This window comes from Podarcis muralis, chromosome 13 (genome assembly GCF_964188315.1).
Source record: "Podarcis muralis chromosome 13, rPodMur119.hap1.1, whole genome shotgun sequence".
Classification (NCBI taxonomy): Eukaryota; Metazoa; Chordata; class Lepidosauria; order Squamata; family Lacertidae; genus Podarcis; species Podarcis muralis.
Window position 1 is genome coordinate 38206869 of NC_135667.1, and position 22827 is coordinate 38229695.

Below are 22827 nucleotides of genomic sequence, written 5' to 3' on the forward strand. Positions count from 1 at the left end.
GGTTTGGCCATGGTTATAACAGGATGCTGGTAAGATAGACCACAGGCCTGATCCAACAGATCTCTTTTTACTCTTTTGGCCTCTACAGCACTGCTCTGCCAAGATGTGATCTCCTAACACACACGTATTCAGATACAGAAATATGGCCTTTGAATAATGCATTCTGAGCAAGCGGGCACAGACCCAAATGTGCACACACACTCTCTCACACACACACAAACCAAGGCTGACAGGCAAGTCAAGCAAAAATGAGGCCTCCCTTCTCTTGCTTTCTCTGCTATACCGACACAAAACAAAGACACGCTAAGGCGTGCAGACAAAACATGCAGACATACAGTACTACGACTAGAGTGGAATCTAGTCCAGAATCTTTGTTCTGTTGTTTCACCTGGTGATGAAGTGAGTTCAAAGCAATCCATTACAATCTATTGGAGCCTCACAGGGTGGCCCCTCTGGAATATGTATGTCTCTCTCTCTCTCTCTCTCTCTCTCACACACACACACACACACACACACACACTGTCTGTGCTTGGCTACCCAGCACTTAAATAAATGACCTTTCACAACCCCTTTCAAAAACATGCATTGGGAGAGGATCCCTAACCTGGAACAGAGAGAGAAATACAGGACAAGACCTTATCAATACAGGATGTAGCACTTTACATGGGAATACAGGACAATCCTGTATTATACAGGACAGTTGGCAACCCTAGCTGGAATCTAATTTCACCACCCACCCCACAGCTTGTGCCACACAGGAGGTCCAATTATGTTTCTTCAGTTGCTGCTCCTTCCCTGTGTTTAATACAACTCCGTTCACTAGTACTGAGCAAGAGGAGTGGAGGGGGAGGCTGCAGTCAGTAAGCCCCAAACTGGGGGGGGGGGGGAATGGGCAGACACAATCCCCCCCACACTATCGTACCAGGGATCGGTATTAAGAGGAAGGAGGGGGTCATGTTTCCTACATCAGCCTTTGGCTTATTAGCTCTGAATCCCTGGAACACTTACTGACAGGTAGCTTGCCTTGATCTGCACTGAAACCAGGATTCATTCCAGTACAGATGTGGCAAGAACCCCGGGGAACATAACGACGAAGAGAGAGATGGGGAGACTAACTTGTGCGCAGGGAGGAACACAGAGACTTTGTGAGCTTCGTTTTTCAATCCGTGCACAGTCACCTGCTTCCCACTCCTACTTCCGGAGCATGATTATTGAGGCAACGGCCCAGTTCGCACATGACTCTAAACTAAACCATGGCTAAGCGTGAATGTGTGACCGTGTGGTTTACTCACAGTGAAAATCCCAGCCGCTTCGCTCCTCTCCCTGTTCTGCTGCTGCTGCTGTGCTAAGCCATGGTTTGTCACATCCAAACAAACCATGGTTAGTGTTACATCTGAAGATAGGCTCATGGTTTGTCTTACTCCCAACCATAAGCTGTTGCCAAGGCTTGTGGTTTGTATGTAAGTGGCAAACCATGAACCTAGGTTAATATGTAATGTGCCAGGTACCATAGTAGCAGCAGCAGCAGCAGCAGAGAAGCATAGTGGTATGTGGGGTCACACTTAGGCACGGTTTGGTTTAGCGCCACTGGGTCATGGTGCGCGATGCTTTGAACAGGCAAAGCACTTCTTTTAACATGCTCCCAAATGGGTCCTTAGTGGCACACGATCGGAATGATTTGCATGCATACATGCCTGCATGATGCTTCCAGATGAGCTGCTTATTGAGCATCCATTCTGATTTATTTTCAGGGAGCTTGGACAACGTTGGCTGCTTAATATGCCTTCATTCTGATTTATCTGCGGGAGGTTAGGTGATGGGTCATCAAAGCAAGTGCGGTGACGCACTTTCCGAGGCATTCTCCCGCTGCTTCCTTTATCACGAAAAAAATCCAGTCTTTTGGGAATCCCTCCCCAAAATGGCAAATGCCTGGAAATGCCCTGAATAACATGCACATTCTCCCTCTTCGCTTGCCCAGTGCTTCCATTCTCTCACTCCTCCCGCCCACTTTGCCCTTTTAATTTCTGCATGTCTGTCGGATCTTGTCCCCCCCCCCCCCCACTTTCCCAGTTCCCTGTCTCTGTATTTCCCCCATAAGACGTGCATGGCGGAGATCCCTTGCTTCAGGTCTTTGCTCCGCATGCCGGCCGAATGTTCCCTTCCGCCCCAACCACCTCCACCCCAGTCTCCTTCACTGACTTTTCATGCTCCGTGTCCCAGTTTCCAGCCGGCCCCAGGGCCCAAGCAATCTGTGTGCAAACAGCACACGACGTCCCAGAAAGCAGAACAGCCCTGGGACGCCTGCCCCACTTTCGGCACCTGCCAAAAGGGCCTATAATTAGCCCTAAAGGACACCATTTGCTCTGAACCCCCTGACACCTCCAATTTCATTTGCTAGATATTATCGCAGCCAGGCAGATACTGTGGGCGGTGGGGCAGGAGAAGCAGGGGTGTAGTGTGGGGAGGGCCAGAGGTGCCATAGTCCTGGGCGCATGATATGGAGGCGGCATGAGCCAGGCGCCCCCACGCAGGGATCCCTGCCCTGTCTGCCACCAGGATCGTGGGTAGTAACTGATGTAAAAGACTCTCTGCTTAAGATCTACTGCCAGTGTAGACAATAGCAGGTTACATGGGCCAGTGGTCTGTCTTGGTATGATGTAGCTCCCCATATCTTCTCTGTGGAAATGAAACTAATTCTGGCATCAGTTGCAACTAGAGAGAGAGATATCCCTTGTTTGGTAACATACTCAAGGCCCAACTCTAAAGTGGCGGAAGAGGTTTTTTTGCTTAGTCAGCATTTTAAAGCAAACCAACCAACCTACATGGGTGGGAATTCAGGTATCAAATTGACTGTACACTTCTTCAGATTTTTGCAAAGTCAGGTTCTTTTGTTCGGACCTGCTAACCTTGCCGCCTGATGCCTCAGTGAAGAGCTTGGCTGACCACTGCTTGACCCCACACTCAACACAAAGGCAACCAGCCCCATACCGACCAAGTCTAATGAAGTCTTCTCTGCACTGGTTCCAGATTGGGATTGTCTTATTGGAGGTAGTGATGGGTATGTGTGTGTGTTAGGTAACAGCTTGTTTTTCCGCTCAAATATATGCACATAAATGTGTATTTATGCATGCAAATCCATGTAAAAATGCATATTCTGGGGGAAAGCGTAGAAAAGCACACAAAATGTGTATTTTAGCAGAAATTGTATACAATTGTTAAATGCACTTTTATTTTAAAAATCCACAAAAAATGAAATAGAGAAGAATTGTGATTGAATGCACACAAAACCTACGTAAAATGGAAAAAGACTGATCCATCCATCTGTATTACCACAAAGTTCTCATAGAATTTATCCCTCTTCCTCAGAATCATCGAATAACGCCATAACCAAAGATAGGTCCTTGGAAACATCAAGAATGCCAGAAGAAGAAGAAAATCCCCAGGAAGCCAAGTCAATGAGATCAGAGGGCAATTCACACAAACATCTGGCCCACTTTGAAGTTAATACAAGCTGGCTTTTTCAGTAGGAGCTCAGAGTCCACCTCGGAAATGGTTCGTGCTCTCTTTCATGGCTCAGTACGTCCCGCAAAAATCTGTTCGAAGCAGGCATTGAAAATGGAAAAAGCACCACTTTAGCAGGCGAAAACTAAAACGACAAAATAGCACCATGGCTTTCACCTGGGAACTGTGGCTCATTAAAGGCACTAACCTCACAGTGCTATAATTCCCAGCACAGTTCTCAGGATCCCTCATGACTGTTAAAGTGGCATAAGGGTGTGGATCTGACCCAGCACATGACAGGCCCGGGATAGACCTTATTTAAAATACTTGGGAGTATCCTCTTCTCTCTCTCTCTCTCTCTCTCTCTCTCTCTTTTGTAAAACAGGTTGAAACTAGATTTGCTAAAATGCTGTAAATGTAGACATGGACTCAACACAGATCTGGTTCGATTGTGCAAGTCCAGGGCACCCCAAGTCTCTTGTGTAAAACAGGACATTTCGTGAGATGTTTGATACTGTAAATACTCCAGATGGAAGTTAATAACGATGGTGTTAAATGGTATTAGCACAAGGGTAGTAAAATGTGTGCATATATAACACTTGTGTAACACCTCAAGTGTTACCATTACTGTAATGTGTCACTGTTATGTGTGAGACTACACGTAAAGACAGGCAGGCAGGCAGGCAGACAACACAGAAGTGTCGAGTCTCTTGGAAAAGAGAGACCATTGCATACCCTCCAACATTTCTCCAATGAAACTAGGGGCATCCTATTCAATAATAATGATAATGATAATAATTTTATTATTTATATCCTGCCCATCTAACTGGGTGGCCCCAGCTATTCTGAGCAGCTTCCAACATACCGTATTTTTTGCTCTATAAGACTCACTTTTCCCCTCCTAAAAAGTAAGGGGAAATGTGTGTGCGTCTTATGGAGCGAATGCAGGCTGCGCAGCTATCACAGAAGCCAGGACAGCAAGAGGGATTGCTGCTTTCACTGCGCAGCGATCCCTCTTGCTGTTCCGGCTCCTGGGATTCAGAATTTTTTCTTCTTCTTGTTTTCCTCCTCCAGTCTTGTGGTCTGGTGCGTCTTATAGAGCGAAAAATATGGTATATAAAAACATAATAAAGCATTAAACATTTTTTTAAACTTCCCCATACAGGACTGCCTTCAGATGTCTTCTAAAGGTGGTATAGCTATTTATCTCCTTGGCTCGGGGGTTGCATAACTCCATACCCTCCAACCTTTCTCTGATGAAAATAGGGACGTCCGAAGGAAAAGAGGGTCATTCCGGGATCAAATCAGAAACCTAGACGGCTTCTGTAAATCTGGGACTGTTCCTGGAAATTAGGGACACTTGGAGGGTCTGTCATCATACTCAGAGCATGAGACTGTGATTATGCAGGAACAGAGAGAAATTAGAGTGCCAGCGGCTGCAGAATTCTGTTTTCTAAGAAGCTGAGCTTGCTCAGAGCTCCGCTGGAAGATATTTTTCTCTGAAGACATTTATCCGTATATCCTCCTCTTCCACCCCCAGGGAAAGGGGGCTATTTCGCAGAATGTTGTCTGCCCTACGCTTTTTTGATGGTTGCTGCCCCCACCACACAATGTCTCATAACAACTCGAGGTCTGGATAGCTGCAGGATATTCCAGGCTGCCAACACAGCAGCCACCTCCCCAGTTGGAGGCAGTAAGAGGAGAGTGTTGTGGAGCTCAGTTCCTGCTTTGCATAGGCATCTCGATGGCCATTGTAAGAACAAGATGCTGGACCAAATGGGTCGCTGGGAGAAGAGGTATGAGCTCCTGCTCCAGACACTGCTAGAGAATTTGTCCTCCCCATAAGGGATATTTGGTGGAATGTTCCCCACAATTTGGGCCCCTCCAGATGGCATCTTTATTGAGCTTTTGTCCTGATTTGCTTGCAGAGAGGTTATACGACAATGAGCATTCATCCTCCCTCCCTGCCAATTTGCTTGTGGGGGCGTTTATATGTCTTTCCGTCAATTCTTCATTCATTCCACACTTTCCCCTGTCACTTTACAAACTGCAAAAAGTCTGGGCTGTTCTTTCAAGTGCATTTGTTGCATATCCCCCAACTGTCCCGATTTAAGTGGGACATCCTGGTTTTTTTTGAGGGGGCGTGCTCTCATGAGAGTCACCTGGCTCCCATGAGATGGTGGCCCTGAAAGATGTGGATTTTGGGTGCCGTACTCTTGCGCGAGTCACATGGCCCACATGGGAGCGCGGCCCCGAAAGACACGCATCCCAGTTTTTCTCTGGGGTACGACTGTAATTGCACAGACCCAAAGTTCCTGGTATGCACTTGAATCCCCCCCAACAAAACACTTGCCAATCTGGTGGTACCCATTCTTGCTGCCCACAAATGAGGTAGAGAATTTGGAGTGGCCATTTTTCCAACACAGCTCCATATATACTCCATTATACTCTGTGTCTACTAACCCAGGGAACAAGTGTTGAGTTTCTGACTCCTGCTCCTGGTAGAACATTGTCCCATTTGTCTCTGGTAGTAGTAATAATAATAATAATAATAATAATAATAATAATAATAATAATAATGTTTCCCCAGCCACTCTGGGCGGCTCCCAATCGAGTGTTAAAAACAATACAGCATTAAATAAGTTTTTTTTATAACTTTTGGGGGGCCGAGGAGGGGAGATCATAGAACCATAGAGCTGGAGGGAACCATGAGGATCGTCTAGTCCAACTCCCTGCAATGCAGGAATCTTTCACCCAGCGTGGGGCTCGAACCCTCGACCCTGAGATTAAGAGTCTCCTGCTCTACCGACTGAGCTATCTCTCAGGGGTGTTGAGGGTGCTTTTCTAAGTCATTATTAACATGCACGGGCATGCAACGGCAGTTCTTCTGTTTTAATCTCCCTGTCCTGCGCATGAATAGGCACAAAATGCCGGTGCGCTGGTTAAGAGCCTAAGAATGTCAGGCGTTGTATGGAAGAAATACAAGCAAGGCCAGGCCTCACATGGAGGATTACAGTCTAAAAAAAGAACACAAAAGAAAGAACAAGGATGCTGGCTGTTATGAGTGGGCGGGAGGTCATATGGAAAAACCCAAAAACAGCCTGGCAGTCAAACTGGTTGCCACATATTGCTTGTGCGGATGCAGGACTGTGAACGGTATCATTTTCTCCTGTGCAGATAACAGCTTCTAAGCAGTGTTAGAAATGCAGATATCTAAGCTAACCACCAAATGGCACCTTAAACCTGGGTTAAAGCCGCCACAACGGAATGTCTAGGTGCTTTTTATTTATTTTTGGTGATGAAATTTTATTTATTATCATTATTATCATTTCTATACCACTTTATATTTTAAGGAAAAAATATCCCAAAGCAGTTTGCAACACATTAAATAAAACAATACAGAATAAAACAAATTCAAGCTTCAAGGAAAATATTTCAGATCCTTCTCTAAGTGACATTTTGCTTTCCCCATATCTATTTACCTACTTAATTTATAGAGCCGTCCCATAGCAGAAGTACTCTAGGAAACCAGTGTGGTGTAGTCGTCAGAGTGACGCACTAGGACCTAAGAAATCAGGGTTCGAATCCCCACTCAGTCATGAGGCTCAGTGGGTGACCTTGGGCCAATGGTGGCCTCTTAACCTACATCACAGGGCCAGCCCCATAGTTGCCTTTGACTGGACTTAACCATTCAGAGGTCCTTTACCTTTTTTTTACTTTGTAGGGATTAACTGAGGAAGGGGCTGAACCATGTAGTCCTTGGAGAAAAGGGTGGGGTATAAATGCTCTTCTGCTTATTTGCTTAAGAAAGCTGGAGAGGCCAGCCAGAAGGATATGTCAGTTGCCAATGAGGCATTCAGAGATCTCCGCACGGTCGCAATTGGACCCCTGCAAAATGCGCCTGGCACCGGGCTAATTTCTAACATTGCTTGTAAGCCAGTGATTTTCATCAGGACGGCAGCAGAGAAGGGTTAAATTTCCCCTGCGCGTTAAAAATGAATTAAATAAATGCAAAGTAATCAATTAACATGGGGCGCGGGTGGCGCTGTGGGTTAAACCACAGAGCCTAGGACTTGCCAATCAGAAGGCTGGCGGTTCAAATCCCCGTGACAGGGTGAGCTCCCGTTCTCAGTCCCTGCTCCTGCCCACCTAGCAGTTCGAAAGCATGTCAAAGTGCAAGTAGATAAATAGGTACCGCTCCAGCGGGAAGGTAAACAGCATTTCCGTGCGCTGCTCTGGTTCGCCAGAAGCGGCTTAGTCATGCTGGCCACATGACCTGGAAGCTGTACGCTGGCTCCCTCAGCCAATAAAGCGAGATGAGCGCCACAACCCCAGAGTCGGCCACGACTGGATCTAATGGTCAGGGGTCCCTTTACCTTTATCTAATAATTAACAGCTACCCACAGCCTGCCCTGGGTCCTTTTCCTCTGATGCATCTCCTTGTTGGCAACATTCCATGGAATCCTTGCCATTGGTGGGTGGGGCCAGAGGCAAGAATGAACAATGCAACAAATGGGAATATTACCTTTACACACCAACACACCCCTCTCTATCCTCTGTCCAGACAAACAAAAGGTGCTATAAGAGTTCAAGGACACCTTCTAGCCTGGCAGAAAGGCAGGTGTGAAGCAGGATGGGGGAGCAGTGTGGATACGCTCCAACATTTATCTGATGAAAATAGAGACGTCCTATTCCATCCTCATTTTATTATTTATACCCCTCCCATCTGACTGAGTTGCCCCAGCCACTCTGGGCGGCTTCCAACATATAGAAGAACATACTTAAACATTTAAAAACTTCCCTATACAGGGCTGCCTTCAGAGGTCTTCTAAAGGTTGTATAGCTACTTATCTCTTTGGCTCGGGGGTCACATAACTCTGTACCCTCCAACATTTCTCTGGGGAAAATAGGGACGGCCTAAGGAAAAGCAGGACATTCCGGGATCAAATGAGAAACTGGGGCGGCTTCTGTAAATTCAGGACTGTCCCTGGAAAATAGAGACACTTGGAGGGTCTGGGTGTGGCTTGCAGAGAGAGGCTCAGAGGGCTGCGTTTGGCATTCTGACGTTCATCCTCACTGATGCTTTAAACCAAGGGTCTATACTATACTATACTATGTTTATTTTTAAGGTACAAATAACGGAGATACAGTATTTTGAATTTAGAAACATAGTATTTGAAAGATACAGTAAGATATGAAACAAGGTAACAAATTGCTGATGTTTTAATTACAAAGAACGCAGGGTTCGGAAGATGTGGGGAAGTCCGGTTGGAATGGTAAAAATATTCTGGAAAGTTGGTTCTTATGTATTTCTTTTTCTTTTTATCTTCATGCTTTATTCTTTATTCTGTAAATTTCTGACTGTTTGAAAGTAAACTTAATAAAAATATTTAAAAAAATAAATAAACCAAGGGTCGGCAACCTAAGGTTCACGGGCCACAAGCGGCCCATGGGGGTCATTTAACCGGCCCATGGACCCCTGCCTCCCGCTCGGGGACCCCTGCTGTTGGCTCCCATGTGCTGCGCTAAACCGGCTTGGAGCAGAGCGGGGATTGCCTTCTGCGACGCTGGCTGGCTTCCCATTGGCTGCAGGAAGCTCCTGCAGCCAATGGGAAGCTGCGCATGCCTCCTCTGTGCCGGAAGGAGCACCGGAAATAGCGTTTGTGCATGCATCTGCACACACAAACTCCGGCCCACCGTGGCGTCTGCAGGACCATGAACCGGCCCAAGCCACAATAACTTTGCAGACCCCTGCTTTAAACTCCTTCCTTCCTTCCTTCCTTCCTTCCTTCCTTCCTTCCTTCCTTCCTTCCTCTCCCCTCCGTCACCACCAACATTCTTGTAAGCCTGGAAGCTCATTGATACCTATCAGACCATTGTCTATGTGATGTTTGCATCTGTTTTTTTGTTCTTTTGTTTGTTAAAGTCTCTTTCTTTCCATGTACAAACTTCCATACTTCTGCATAACCAGGGAATTCCTGAAGTATATAGAAGCCAACTGCCTTAGTTTTTTTACAGCTACCTCAATTTACTTCCAGCTGTTCGGCACTCAAGACTCTCGAGCTCTCATTAGGAGGAACCAGAGAGACCTGCGATGAAATGTTCTCGTGGATGCTTGCCTCCTAAAAACGAGTGACCTTGGTGCAGGATGCCAGCCAGGTCTGTATAAAGCTGCCTTGTAGCGAACCAGAATATTCATCCTTCTAGCTCAGCATGGGCTACACAGACTGGTAATAGCTCTCCAGAATTTCTGTATCTGAGGACACTGTGGGTTGAGCATGGAGACTTTGACATGCAAAATGTATGCTTTATCTCTGAGCAAAGGCTCTTCCCGAAGGATCATGTTTATCTCCAGGATACTACAGTGGTACCTCTGCTTACGTACTTAATTCATTCCGGAGGTCCGTTCTTAACCTGAAACTGTTCTTAACCTGAAGCACCACTTTAGCTAATGGGGCCTCCCACTGCTGACGCACCGCCGCAGCGCGATTTCTGTTCTCATCCTGAAGCAAAGTTCTTAACCCAAGGTACTATTTCTTGGTTAGCGGAGTCTGTAACCTGAAGCATATGTAACCTGAGGTACCACTGTATAAACAGGCCATTCCTCATATCTCTCTCTCTCTCTGTCTCCCCATTTTCTGTCGTTCTTTTTAAGCCAGCACTCAACATTCCACGGATAATGGAGCTGCTCAATCCTAATTGTGTTGTTTTAGGGCTATTTCCCCTCCATTAGGCCAGTTAAAAAAAAATTTTTTTTTGTGTACTTTGCACTGCCCATTCTTGAGGTTCCCCTGGGCATACAAAGGCCTCCCTCTGGTTTTTAAGTGGCCTTTTTTGACCTTGTATCCATCGGCACCACTTGAGTTGGCTTTTAGTGACAATAAGGGATAAATATATTTACGCAGGCACTAATTAGTGTCTTTGAGGGTGCAAACATACCAATTCCCTCACTGGATCAGAGGGCAGAGTCAAGGTAGGAAGGCCTTGACCTGCTCCAATAAGAGCCATGGATTTGCTGAAAATGCTGGCTGGCAATCTAAGCAGAGGAAAGGCCTTGCAGCTCAGTGGTGTGAATCACAGAACCGGAAGGAGCTAGCGTTCAAAATTCGCCAGGCGCATTTTGCGTCTGGTGCAGGTTCAACTGCAACCACATGGAGATCTCTGGATGCCAGCTTAGCAACCGAAGTCTCCATCTGGCTGGCCCCTCCAGTTTCCTTGAGCAGATAAGCAGAAGCGCACTTATATCCCTGATGGGGAGTGGTCATGGAAGTACACCTGCAGTGGAACAGGATCAAGGTAGGCTGGAGTAGAATGTAGAAATGTAGAAACCAGCCTTCTGTACAAAAAGTAAAATTGGCTTTAATTTCCCTGCCCACTTCAGCCTTTGGCTCCGCCCACCACTGGGCCCGTGTGGCCCATAAAACGTCGCCCAGAAGGGAATATACACATTTCACTAACCACTCTGTTTCACATAAGCACTTTGCAATTCAAAGCAGGCTGGAGGAACTGACAGGATTTCTGGGAGACCAATGGGCGGCGTTTGTGGCTAGATTTCACTTCTAGGCAAAAGCAATCACGCGGCTAGCTTCAAAATGATCTAATTTTGGTTTCTCTCCTTGCTCCTTTATTTGTTTAAGGCAAGCTTGCCTTTTCTATTTAAAGCAAAGTCTTCACCTGAGGCATTTTATTTTTTTTAAAGTTTGCATACATTTAAACAAATTAACACACGGAAATGAGTAATGGCTATTTATTCCTGCACCCGCCACCCCATGCCCCCCGGCTGCCTTGCCTCCAGAAGTGAAAAGCACCCTGTAGGCCACTCTTCTGGGGAACCTTTATTTTGTCATGTATCACCTCAGGAGTAATTGATGGCGCCCTGGGAAGCTAAAAATCAGACAGGGCCTAAGCCAAAAGAGAGCAAGGCACCCCCTTTCCTCATTCTCTTTCTGCCACAGAGCTGAAGTTCCCATCAACTTTAACAAACAAGAGTTCCCAGGATCCTTTGGGGGGAGTCATGCGCTTTAAATGTGCCTTGAATGTGTGGTGTGTGCATAGCCAGCAGTGTCTGCCACCTCCTTCTCTCTCCTTCTGTCATCTCTTTCCTTCCCTCCCTCCCTCTCCCTCTCCCTCTCTGCTGCTGCTGCTCCCTTTCTCTCCATCTTCCCCTCCTAGATACCCACGTGAGATCAGTTTGACGGCCACGTGTGGCCATTAGGCCACAGGCTCATCACCCCTGCCCTAGGCCTCTGTTTCTCAGCACAATGCCAATGTTCCACAACAAGAATACATTAGGGTTTCCATATTCCCCAAAGCGGGTCAAAAGTCATCAAGCTTTTTTGGGGAACATCTCCCCCCAAAATCTAAGTTTTGGGGGAATTTTAAAATGATTTTTAAAAAATTTAAACACGCACGCCCTTGCCATACGTCGATTTGACAAAAATCCACCCAGGCGCCATTTTCCTGTCCAATTCCTGGATGTATGGCAGCCCTATGATACATATTCATAGAATTGTAGAGTCGGAAGGGACTCCAAGGGTTATCTAGTCCAGCCCGCCTCACAAAGGAAAATTCCTGACACCCACAAAGTTGTTGAGCTTTTTTAAGGAAGACCCCAAAATTGAAACCTCCCCCCAAATAGTGATTTTAAGCTGTTTCCGCTGCTTTTCCCTTCACATTGCCATACACCTGGGTTTTCCCTTACATTCTGCGAATTCGGCAATGGTTAATGAGAGGTTTCCTAGTACATCTGTCACTCGTGCAAATGAAAAAATGAAGAGGCTACTTGTGCGGGCAGAAGGCTTTTTCATATTTCAGGTTGTTAAGCCAAAAAACGACTGAACCATACAATTGTATTTCAGCCTCATGCTCTAAGTCTAGCCATTGCACTTACGCCTCAAGCCCCAAAGGAGAAAATACAGAAGCACATCAAATGGAGAAATGCAGCGAACAGACCTCAAAGGTGCACAGAGGATAATTTATTGGCCCAATGCAGTTAGAATCTGTTGGTCCTCCCTTGGGGGCAACTGATTTGTTGCTTTGAAAAAAAATGATCAAAAATATCTTACACACCATATCAAAAGTTCCCTCCTTTGGCTGGGTGGGTGGGGAGACAGGGAGAAAAATCAGTAGTCTCTAAGGAAGAATCTATGAACTCAAAGCACAGTGGACCAATAAACCCAGCTCTGCGCATCTTTAGTCATTTCAAGTTGTTGTGCCCCAAACACAACAGATCTGGGGGAGAGATCTGCCTCCTCTAAAATCTTTTTGCTCCCTCCTGCTACTGGGTGTATTGTCACCCAAACAAGTAGGCACCCTTGCTCTCATTTCCCAAGAAGGTGATGTAATTCCTAAATGAGTATTTGGTGTTTGTGTGTGTGTGTGAATGAGAGAGTTGGGCAAACAGAATAAATTAATGCAGAGAAGATGGGTGTATTGATTGATTGATTAAAATAGTAATCAGGGCTTTTTTCAGCCAGAACTCACAGGAACTCAGTTCCAGCACCTCTCAGGTGCCATTGCCACTCATTGTGAGTTCTGGCACCTATGTTTTTTATAAAAATAGCACTATAATAGTAAGGTAAAAGACCCCTGGACGGTTAAGTCCAGTCAAAGGCAACTATGGAGTTGCGGTGCTCATCTTTCTTTCAGGCCGAGGGAGCTGGCGTCCACAGACAGCTTTCTGGGTCATGTGGCCAGCATGACTGAACCACTTCTGGCGCAACGGAACAATGGAAGCCAGAGTGCATGGAAATGTCATACACTCCCACTGCAGTAGTACCTTATTTATCTGCTTGCACTGGTGTGCTTTTGAACTGCTAGGTTGGCAGGAGTTAGAATCATAGAATCATAGAGTTGGAAGAGACCACAAGGGCCATCGAGTCCAACCCCCTGCCAAGCAGGAGTTGGGACAAAGCAATGGGAGCTCACCCTGTTGTGGGAATTTGAACCACCGACCTTCCGACTGGCAAGCCCAAGAGGCTCAGTGGTTTCGACCATAGCACCACCCGCTCCTAATAATAATAATAATAATAATAATAATAATAATAATAATAATAATAATGCTGGTTGGGGGTCTAGGTATAGCCTGTAGGTGTTCCCAGACCCAGCTGTTTCACTGGTGATAGAACTGACCAGAAGCACTTTCCACCACCTTTGCCTCCTTCTCAAGCTGTAGCCTTGCCCAGAAACCTGCCACTGGACTTTTCCAAAGTGCAGCAATCAAAATATTCACCAGAGATCAGACGGCTGAACCACACAGCTCCTATCCAGAGGTGTGCCCCAAGTCTGAAAGTGTTCTAGGCAAAGTGACTTTTGGTGGGTCCTTCCTGACTACAGTGGCAACTCTCTAAAACAGGGGTAGGCAACCTAAGGCCCATGGGCCACAAGCGGCCCATGGGGGTCGTTTTACCACCCCACGAGCCATCCCTGAACCGAGCTGCCTGCTTGGTGAGTCCCCACACGCTGCACTAAACTGCTGCAGCGCGGCACGGGGACTCGCTTCCGTGGGACTGGAAATCACGTCTGCGCAGATGCCGGAAATCGTGTCTATGCAGATGCTGGCAATCGTGGGTGCACGCGCGATCCGGCCCACAGAGGGATCTCCACTGGAGTAAACCTTGCCAACCCCTGCTCTAAAGCACCACCATGTGGCAGGAATGGAGGTTCCAGGAATCAGCAGAGGGCGCTCTGCTGAGGAGGGTCCCTTGGCAATTGCCTAATGGCGACAACTGCTGATACTCACAACTTTCCTATGATCTGCTCCACAACTCTACTCTTTTTCGGATCCCATTAATAGGGGATATACAACAGACGAATATTTGAGACAGTGCTTTTTTTAGCGCTGGGACAGCATCCCCGGGTCAATTTGTTGAGCGTCCCCTTTTTCTACTTTTGGGCAGGCTTTGAAAACCCATCTTTTAAAACAGGCAGGCAACATTTAGTTCCTTTTTTCCCCACATTAGGAGCTTTGTATTCTCAAAACCATTCTGTTCATTTTGCCAGACTACAAAAGCTTTGCATATCAAACATACGATTGCATTACGTTCTTTTGCACAGAGAAAATAGACATCAGATGAAACGCAGTACAAAATAAAATAAATAAAAGCAATCAGAGAACAAATGAATAAAAATGTGTTGTTTTGGGTTGTTTTCTCCAAATACTGTCACTTAACAGTTTTAACACAGGCTTTCTTAATCGTGTTTGTTTTCTTCCAATTGGTTTATTAAATTTTGTTGCGCAATGCTGCTCTCTCACTGCGTGTAGTACCCCAGTTTGAGTACATTTATAGAAAAAGCAAGATAATAGCAGTTGTGATGATGATGATGATGATGGAGAAACATGTTCCTCATGGATGCTCCAGGCAACATCTCCAACAACCTCTCTTTCCTGGATTCCTGCTGATAAAAGCTTTCTATTTTAATAAGATGTTCTCTGCCTGCTCCCTCTTTGCTGCTGTTCATATGTTCGCAGGAGGGAGAGAGGCACCTTGCAGAAAAGGCTGTTTGCCAGGATGCCAAAGGTGCAGCATGGGTCTCCATGCCCATCTTCTGGCATTTTGTTAACCAAGAGAAAATATACAGGATGGCCTTCCCACATTTGGTGTTGCGCCATACATTTTGGACTGCAACTCCCACCGTCCCTGACTACTGGTCATGCCAGCTGAGGCTGATGGGAGTTGTAGTGCAAAACAGAGCAGGGTTTCCCACAGGAAAATTAGTGTCTAATGCAAGGTTTCCCAAACTTGGGTCTCCACCTATTTTTGGACTACAGTTCCCATCATTCCTGACCACTGGTCCTGATAGCTGGGGATGATGGGAGTTGTAGTCCAAAAAAACAACAACAACAACAAAAAACAGCTGGCGACCCAAGTTTGGGAAACCCTGATTTGGAGGAACTCAGGTTGGGAAGGCAGATCTCAGACACAGTCCTCATCACCAGGGCCAGCCCAGCCAGGAAGACAGACTAGGAAGCCACCAGAGACAAGAACAGAAAGAGCACCCATCAGAAAGAGCACCGAGTCCAGATTGAAGAGAAAACCCTAAATAAGGAGAGCAGGAGGCCTTGGAGTTGCCCGTCAATGACTAACACCTCAGCAGCAAATTCAGAGGTTGCCTGGTCTCAGTTTCTCCATTATGGTGAAACAGAACATTTAAATATGAGTAATTATTCCTAAGGAGGGACGTGGGTGGCGCTGTGGGTTAAACCACAGAGCCTAGGACTTGCCGATCAAAAGGTTGGCGGTTCGAATCCCCGCGACGGGGTGAGCTCCCGTTGCTCGGTCCCTGCTCCTGCCAACCTAGCAGTTCGAAAGCACGTCAAAGTGCAAGTAGATAAATAGGTACCGCTCTGGCGGGAAGGTAAACGGCATTTCCGTGCGCTGCTCTGGTTCGCCAAAAGGGGCTTAGTCATGCTGGCCACATGACCCAGAAGCTGTACGCCGGCTCCCTCGGCCAATAAAGCAAGATGAGCGCTGCAACCCCAGAATCAGCCACGCCTGGACTGAATGGTCACGGGTCCCTTTACCTTTCCCTAATTATTCCTGGATTTTCATCTATGCATAGAAATCATCGTATGCATTCCATCCCACCCCCCACCCCCCATCAGGAAGACTGGGTCTTCTTGTCTGGTGAGGCGTCAGGAACCACTCAATGGTGGCTCCCATGAACTGAGAGTGCCCCAGAATCCTCAGTGGCTTTGCAGGTAGATCTCCGCTTAAACAGGGATATCCCTTGCTCCATCTCACTGCGAGCACAAAGAGCTCTCGAGCCAGCCCTGGCTGAATCCCAAGCCACTGTGTGGCCGATCCGACTTTGCATTGCCACGGCATCCTTCACTCTGGGAATTAAAATGTTGCATTCAAAGCAGGTTGTGCCAAACAATCAAAACTTGATGTATATTTTGCTTCCTTGGCATAAATTGGCTCCCTTTGCATTCTGTGTTCTGACATTTGAGGATTTCTCTTTTTTTCGAGGAGGATTTGTGATAGAACAGAGAGAGAGAGCAGGCAGGAAGAGCGTTCAGCAGGCGAGGGTCTGTACATTTGTGTATGTGCGTGGGGGGGCGGGCGGTGGCGGCGCATGACTGTAAGCTAAGGAGGTGCGTGGGACGCCGCACAGGACACAGAAATTGTGTGCATTTCCCCATAAACGTCGGAGACTTCATCAGGCGGTGGAAATACATGGCATTCACCGAACACATTTTAGAGTGTCACAAGTGCTTCACCTAGATGATCTCTGTAATCTTTACAACAACCCTGCAAAGTTCTTTGGCGATCACTCGTAGCCGAGTAAGATTGTCTTCCATAAACACGGTTTTAACAGTGAGTCTGTAAGTGACTGTGGAGGCCAATTCTGGATCCACACGTCCTTCCGCAGTGGGGACATTGGTTTCCCGGCAGGAGTTGATCACAGTGTGGGTTTGCCAAGCGTGCCTTCCTCTTAGTACGTTTCTCACTTTCGTCCTGAGTTTGAGTGTCTTCAAAGCCTATGACTCCTTTGGTAAAGGCTGTTCTCCAACTGGAGCACCCACAGGCCAGTGTTTCCCAGTTGCCAGTGTGTATACTACATTTTTTTAGATTTGCCTTGAGAAAGTCTTTAAACCTCTTTTGTTGACCACCAGCATTACGCTTTCCATTTTTCAGTTCAGAATAGAGTAGTTGCTTTGGAAGATGATAATTAGGCATCCACACAACATGACCAGTCCAACAAAGTTGATGTTGAAGAATCATTGCTTCGACACTGGTGATCTCTGCTTCTTCCAGTACACTGATATTCGTTCGCCTGTCTTCCGAAGTGATGTGTAAATTTTTTCCAGCAGTGTCACCCCAATATTAGAGGGAAGGCAGCTGAGGCAGAGACATACATGGTGGGGTCAGCTCATATATAGCACACCCTTCTCCCCTTGGGTGCTCCCGTTCTTTTCCTCCCTCCTCTTGTTTGAGCAGACCATTGCTTGCCATCCTATATGAACTGGCAAAGCATCATGCTGGATTTAGATGGTGAAGAGTTAGTTTTGAATCCTCCCTCTGCCATGAAATGCACTGAGTGCCGTTGGGCCACTGACACTCAAGCTCATGGGTCAGCAAACTTTTTCAGCAGGGGGCCGGTCCACTGTCCCTCAGACCTTGTGGGGGGCCGGACTATATTTTGAAAAGAGGAAGAAGAAGAACGAATTCCTATGTCCCACAAATAACCCAGAGATGCATTTTAAATAAAAGGACACATTCTACTCATGTAAAAACATGCTGATTCCCAGACTGTCTGCGGGCCGGATTTAGAAGGCAATGGGGCCAGATCCGACCCCCGGGCCTTAGTTTGCCTACCGATGATCTAGTTCAACTTCCTTCTTGGTACAGGTCAATAGCTCAGGTCGTCCCCAACAGATGGCTGCCCAGTCTCCACTTGAAGACTTCCAGCAAGGAGAAGACACCTCTCCCTTCTAGGCAGTGTTTTTTAAAAAAGGTAAAAGACCCCTGACAGTTAAGTCCAGTTGCGTACGACTCTGGGGTTGCGGCGCTCATCTTGCTTTACTGGCTGAGAGAGCTGACGTTTGTCCGCAGACAGTTTTTCTGGGTTAGAAACGCATATAAACTAGACGCCAAATCTAGGTTGAATCTAGGTTGCAGTCACCGCAAGAGAATGTCTATTTGCCAGGGGGTTGGACTAGATGACCCTCAGGATCCCTTCACAATTCTAGGATTCTGATCTCCGCTACATTGCTTGACTGCAGCTTGCTCTTGCAACAATTCACTTGTCCCAGTATGCAAGTGAAATCTCCACATAACTGCAATTGGACCCACCACCCCAGTAGCAAAACACACCTGGAGAATTTAGAACATTGCCTCCAGGTAATTGGTTCCCCGTGCTGAGCTGCTTTCCCTGTCACCGATTGCAGCTATACTCTTTTTCACATACAAACACTTGCTCACATCGAACACACCACCCACTTTCTCACACGGGTGCACCCCCAATGAGGCTTGTGCGGTACAGCAATTCAGAGTGCCGGTCTGCAACCAGACAGACCCAAGTTCGAGTCCTAACTCGCTGGGTGATGCTGGGCCAGCCATTCTCTCTCAGGCTGTGGTAATCTACCTCACAAGGTTGTTGTGGGCGGGGGAACAGAACTACCCATGCCGCAGTTATCTCCTTGGAGATAAAGCAAGAAATAAATGTCAAAAATAATTTCCTCCTGTCTTCTCTTTACACACATACATTCAGGCAGAGTGAAGTCGGTGCACGAGCGTCTAAGTCCTCTCCCCTCTCTCCTTCACACAATTCTTTTAATCTGCTGAGAAAAAGCACCGAATATTGAGGTGCAAAAACACTACACCGTACTCAGGCAAATACCGGGGTCTTGTCAGAGTCCCGCTTCTTTATTGCAAATAGGAGTGAGGTCATCATGCACGACTAGTCTCACACCCAGCTGCCATTTAAATCCCCTTCCTCCATAGTAATACTAAATACATGTACAGTACAGGATTGCATTCTGGAGAAATTAATATAGCAGCAGGCGGGGGGCATGGAGGGTTAGCACTCATCTCAGTGCTGCTGGGTGGGCCGCCCTACACCGGGTAATCCCCCGCCAGATCTGGCCCTCGACCGTCACATGAATGTTGGCGTGCTGGAAACAGCAGATGCAAAAGCACCTTGAGATTAGCACGTGTCCCGTTATAGCCATGCAATCATTCATTTATGCACATATGCAAATGGATATATATGCAAACTCGTGTTAGTCTGGAGCTGATTATGCACCTGCTGTTCCCAACGTGCCAACGATTCGAGTGGCTGCGATCTCATGGGCCACCCGCTGCCCGAAAAAGAAATGCGCGCATGCTCCCATTTTGGCATGGCTGTACATTCCCACATACATGGGAGCGTGAAAGTACATATTGGGCATGCACACAAATGCTGCAAGCCATATTCACATGGCACATGCACGTCTATTTTCGACTAGGTGCCTGGTTACAAAAATCATGTACAAAGATGTTCATAGCTGTATGTACTCTTATACATACATACTAGGGAATAAGCATGCATACTTTATTGTTTCACACAGAGAAGCAGAAACATGCAGGCATGCACCACTCCAAACGTGCACATGTAGGTCTGCAGAAGCTCTCTCCCAAGCATACCTATGGCCATGCACATCCTTACAGGCATAGGGACATGTGTCTGCATGCTTGCAGAGAGAAAGTGTGTGTGTGTGTGTGTGTGTGTGTGTGTGAGTGTGTGTCTCACACGCACTGAGCCAGGCATGTGCATATCCCTCCTCCCTCACACCGCAGTAACTGTTCTCTCTGCACACCCAGCAGAAATACTCTCAGAAGCATGAATCAAAGACTCAGGAGCTAAGAATAGCCAGGGCCAGCTGGGCGGGGGAGAGGCAGCGCAGGCGCCGTTTGGAATAATGCCAGCCTGGGGGGGGGGAGAGGGAGAGAGAGAGAGATGTGGTGCCCCCCCCGCTCCAAAAAAAACTCCATCTCTGGAGGCAGAGGGGGCAAATGGATGGGAGGATCCTTGCTGGACCCCTGCCCAGAAATTGCTATTATAGTGGAGGGGAAAAGGTATGTAGATGGATTAGATAGATGGGGAGAGAAATTGAAAATTGGGGGGGGGGGGTACTGTGTGTGTCACACCCCCTTGCTGACCCAGCCTCTTTACAAGCCCAGGCCAGCAAGTCCATTTGAGAGAGGGAAGTGGGAGATCTGGCCCTGTCGACTGTGCAGAGCCATGAAACGGGAGCCTGCAGATGCACGCAGAGCACACCGTCCAAATCTGGCATGCGAGGAGCACCGCCTTGCCTGTCAAGGCTGCTGAGAGCTTGATCCTGTGTCAACGTCAACCCTAGATGCAAAAGCTTCTCTCTGCGTGTCTCCTCATCCTTTCTGCATCCCTCTAGTGCCACGTGCAGTGGGTGTGAAATGAGGCCAAATGAGGCCAATTCTCCCCGGTGTCACCCATGCACACTTGGCTTCCTCTCCTTACACTCACACGCACAGCGCCCTTTCCTCTCTCACTCATACACACTCTCACATATACATATTTTCAGATTCCTTAGATGCACATGGATCCTGTATATGTGCCACCATGGTTATACAGAATCACAAGCTTATCTTTAGCCTGCCATGCTGGCTTTGGGCCTGGGAGGTCTGAGCTGGGCAAGCTTTGGCTAAGTTGTTCTCTCTCGGCCTTCGTTCCCTCATCAGAAAAATGGGGATAATCGGCTGAAGGTGCAGGTTCTGAGGCGAACAAACATGGGGCTTGCAACTATATGTGTGTGATGCAGCAGCAGCAGCAAAAAAAGCTCATGCTATTCTAGGCTGCATCCACAGAAGTGTAGTGTCCTGTCAAGGGAAGTAATAGTACCACTCTATTTTGTCTTGGTCAGACCACAACTGGAGTCCCGGGTCCAGTTCTGGGCACTACAGTTTAAGGCGGATATGGACAAGCTGGAATGCATGCAGAGAAGCGTGACCAGGATGTTCAAGGGTCTGGAAAGCAAGCCTTATGAGGAACGGTTGAAGGAGCTGGGTATGTTTAGCGTGGAAAAGTGGAGACTGAGAGGAGATGTGAAAGCCATCTTCAAACATCTCAAGGGCTGTCACAGGTGGAAGATGGAGCAAGGTTGTTTTCTCCTGCTCTGGAAGGTAGGACATGAACAAATGGCTTCAAGTCACAAGAAAGTATATTCCAGGTAAAGATCAGAAGAACTTTTGAATGGTAAGAGCTTGTCTGACAGTGGAATGGACTCCCTCGGAAGGTGGTGGACCATTAGAGGTTTTTAAGCAGAGGTTGGATGGCCACCTGTCATGGATGCCTTAGTTTAAATTCCTTATTGCAGGGGCTTGAACCAGATGACCCTCAAGGTCCTTTCCAACTCTGCAATTCTATGATATGTGCCACATAATACTCTACACAACGCTGCCAGTGTGTTGTAGTGCTTAAGAGTATTTAACTAAGACCTGGTAGGCCAGGGTTCAAATCTCCACTCCCACTGGGTGAACTTGGGCCAGTCACTGTCTCCTACCTCACAGGATTGTTGTGAGGATAAAATGGGGGAGGGGGAGAACTATGGGTAGCACCTTGAGCTCCTTAGAGGGAAGGCGGGACAGAAATGCAAAATGAAATGATAAAATGAAATGGTAATTCATGGTGGGGGCGGTCAGGGCATTTTCAGGGGAGAATCAGTAAGTGGGAAGGGATGATTAACCCTCCTCCTCCCGCTTACCTAGGGACGTGGGTGGCGCTGTGGTCTAAACCACTGAGCCTAGGGCTTGCCAATCGGAAGGTTGGTGGTTGAAATCCTCGCAACAGGGTGAGCTCCCGTTGCTCAGTCCCAGCTCCTGCCAACCTAGCAGTTCGAAAGCACGTAAAAGTGCAAGTAGATAAATAGGTACCACTCCAGCGGGAAGGTAAACAGCATTTCCGTGCGCTGCTCTGGTTTCGCCAGAAACAGCTTAATCATGCTGGCCACATGACCCGCAAAAACTGTCTGCGGACAAACACCAGCTCCCTCGGCCAGTAAGGTGAGATGAGCACCGCAACCCCAGAGTCGTCCGCGACTGGACATAACTTTCAGGGGTCCTTGACCTTTACCTTTTACCCGCTTACCTGTTCATTTCTGAAACTCTCTTTCTTGGTGTTTTTAATTTGACCCCCCCCAACCCACTAGGCATCAAGACCAGAAATATGCCCAGTGAGGGAGAAATGGCCAGGAAGTTATTTGCAGGGTGGAGGGAATGGGTAGTATGGGAAGGGTTAGGTACCGCCCTCCTGCCTGTCAACTGTCCCCTAAAAATGCAGCCCCTGCTTCTACATTTGCGGATTAAGGAGCTCGCATTTGTCGAGATGTGTCATTCCATCTGCCTTGGCCTATTTTGCAGAGGATGTTAGGATGAGAGATTAAAGAAGGAGAGACTGTCCGTGGTCTTGAACTCCTGGGAGTCAGAATAACAATAAATTAATGCACCCACCCACATAAAGACCCTTTTTCACTCATTTAGAATTCCAAGGGCTAATCTTGCAAAATATTCATTAATCCATATTTGCAGACTTCCCACATATAACAAAGCATGCCCTCTTCAATATCAGCATGCACTATATATGGATGGTCTCTTTGGGAATCAATCCCAAGGTATCCCTCATTTCCCCTGGGGCTTAAAACACTTTTGCCTAATGAAGCCCTTATTAAAGCGCTCTTTTCGGCTACTACAGCGCTGCGGGAGCTACTTTCCCTGTAGGTTCACCCCACATCTCTTGCGACCGCATGGATAGGGCAAATAACACGGGTCTTCCTTGTGGGGTCAGGACCCTCAAACCCACATCGTC

At 47.3% G+C, this 22827-nt stretch overlaps 1 protein-coding gene across 6 annotated transcripts in view; it reads right to left on the reverse strand.

Annotated features, from left to right (window-relative positions):
• Positions 1 to 22827, reverse strand: part of SHANK1 (SH3 and multiple ankyrin repeat domains 1) — a 112110-nt gene that overhangs the window by 82451 nt on the left and 6832 nt on the right. The gene's annotated exons all lie outside the window — the stretch shown is intronic.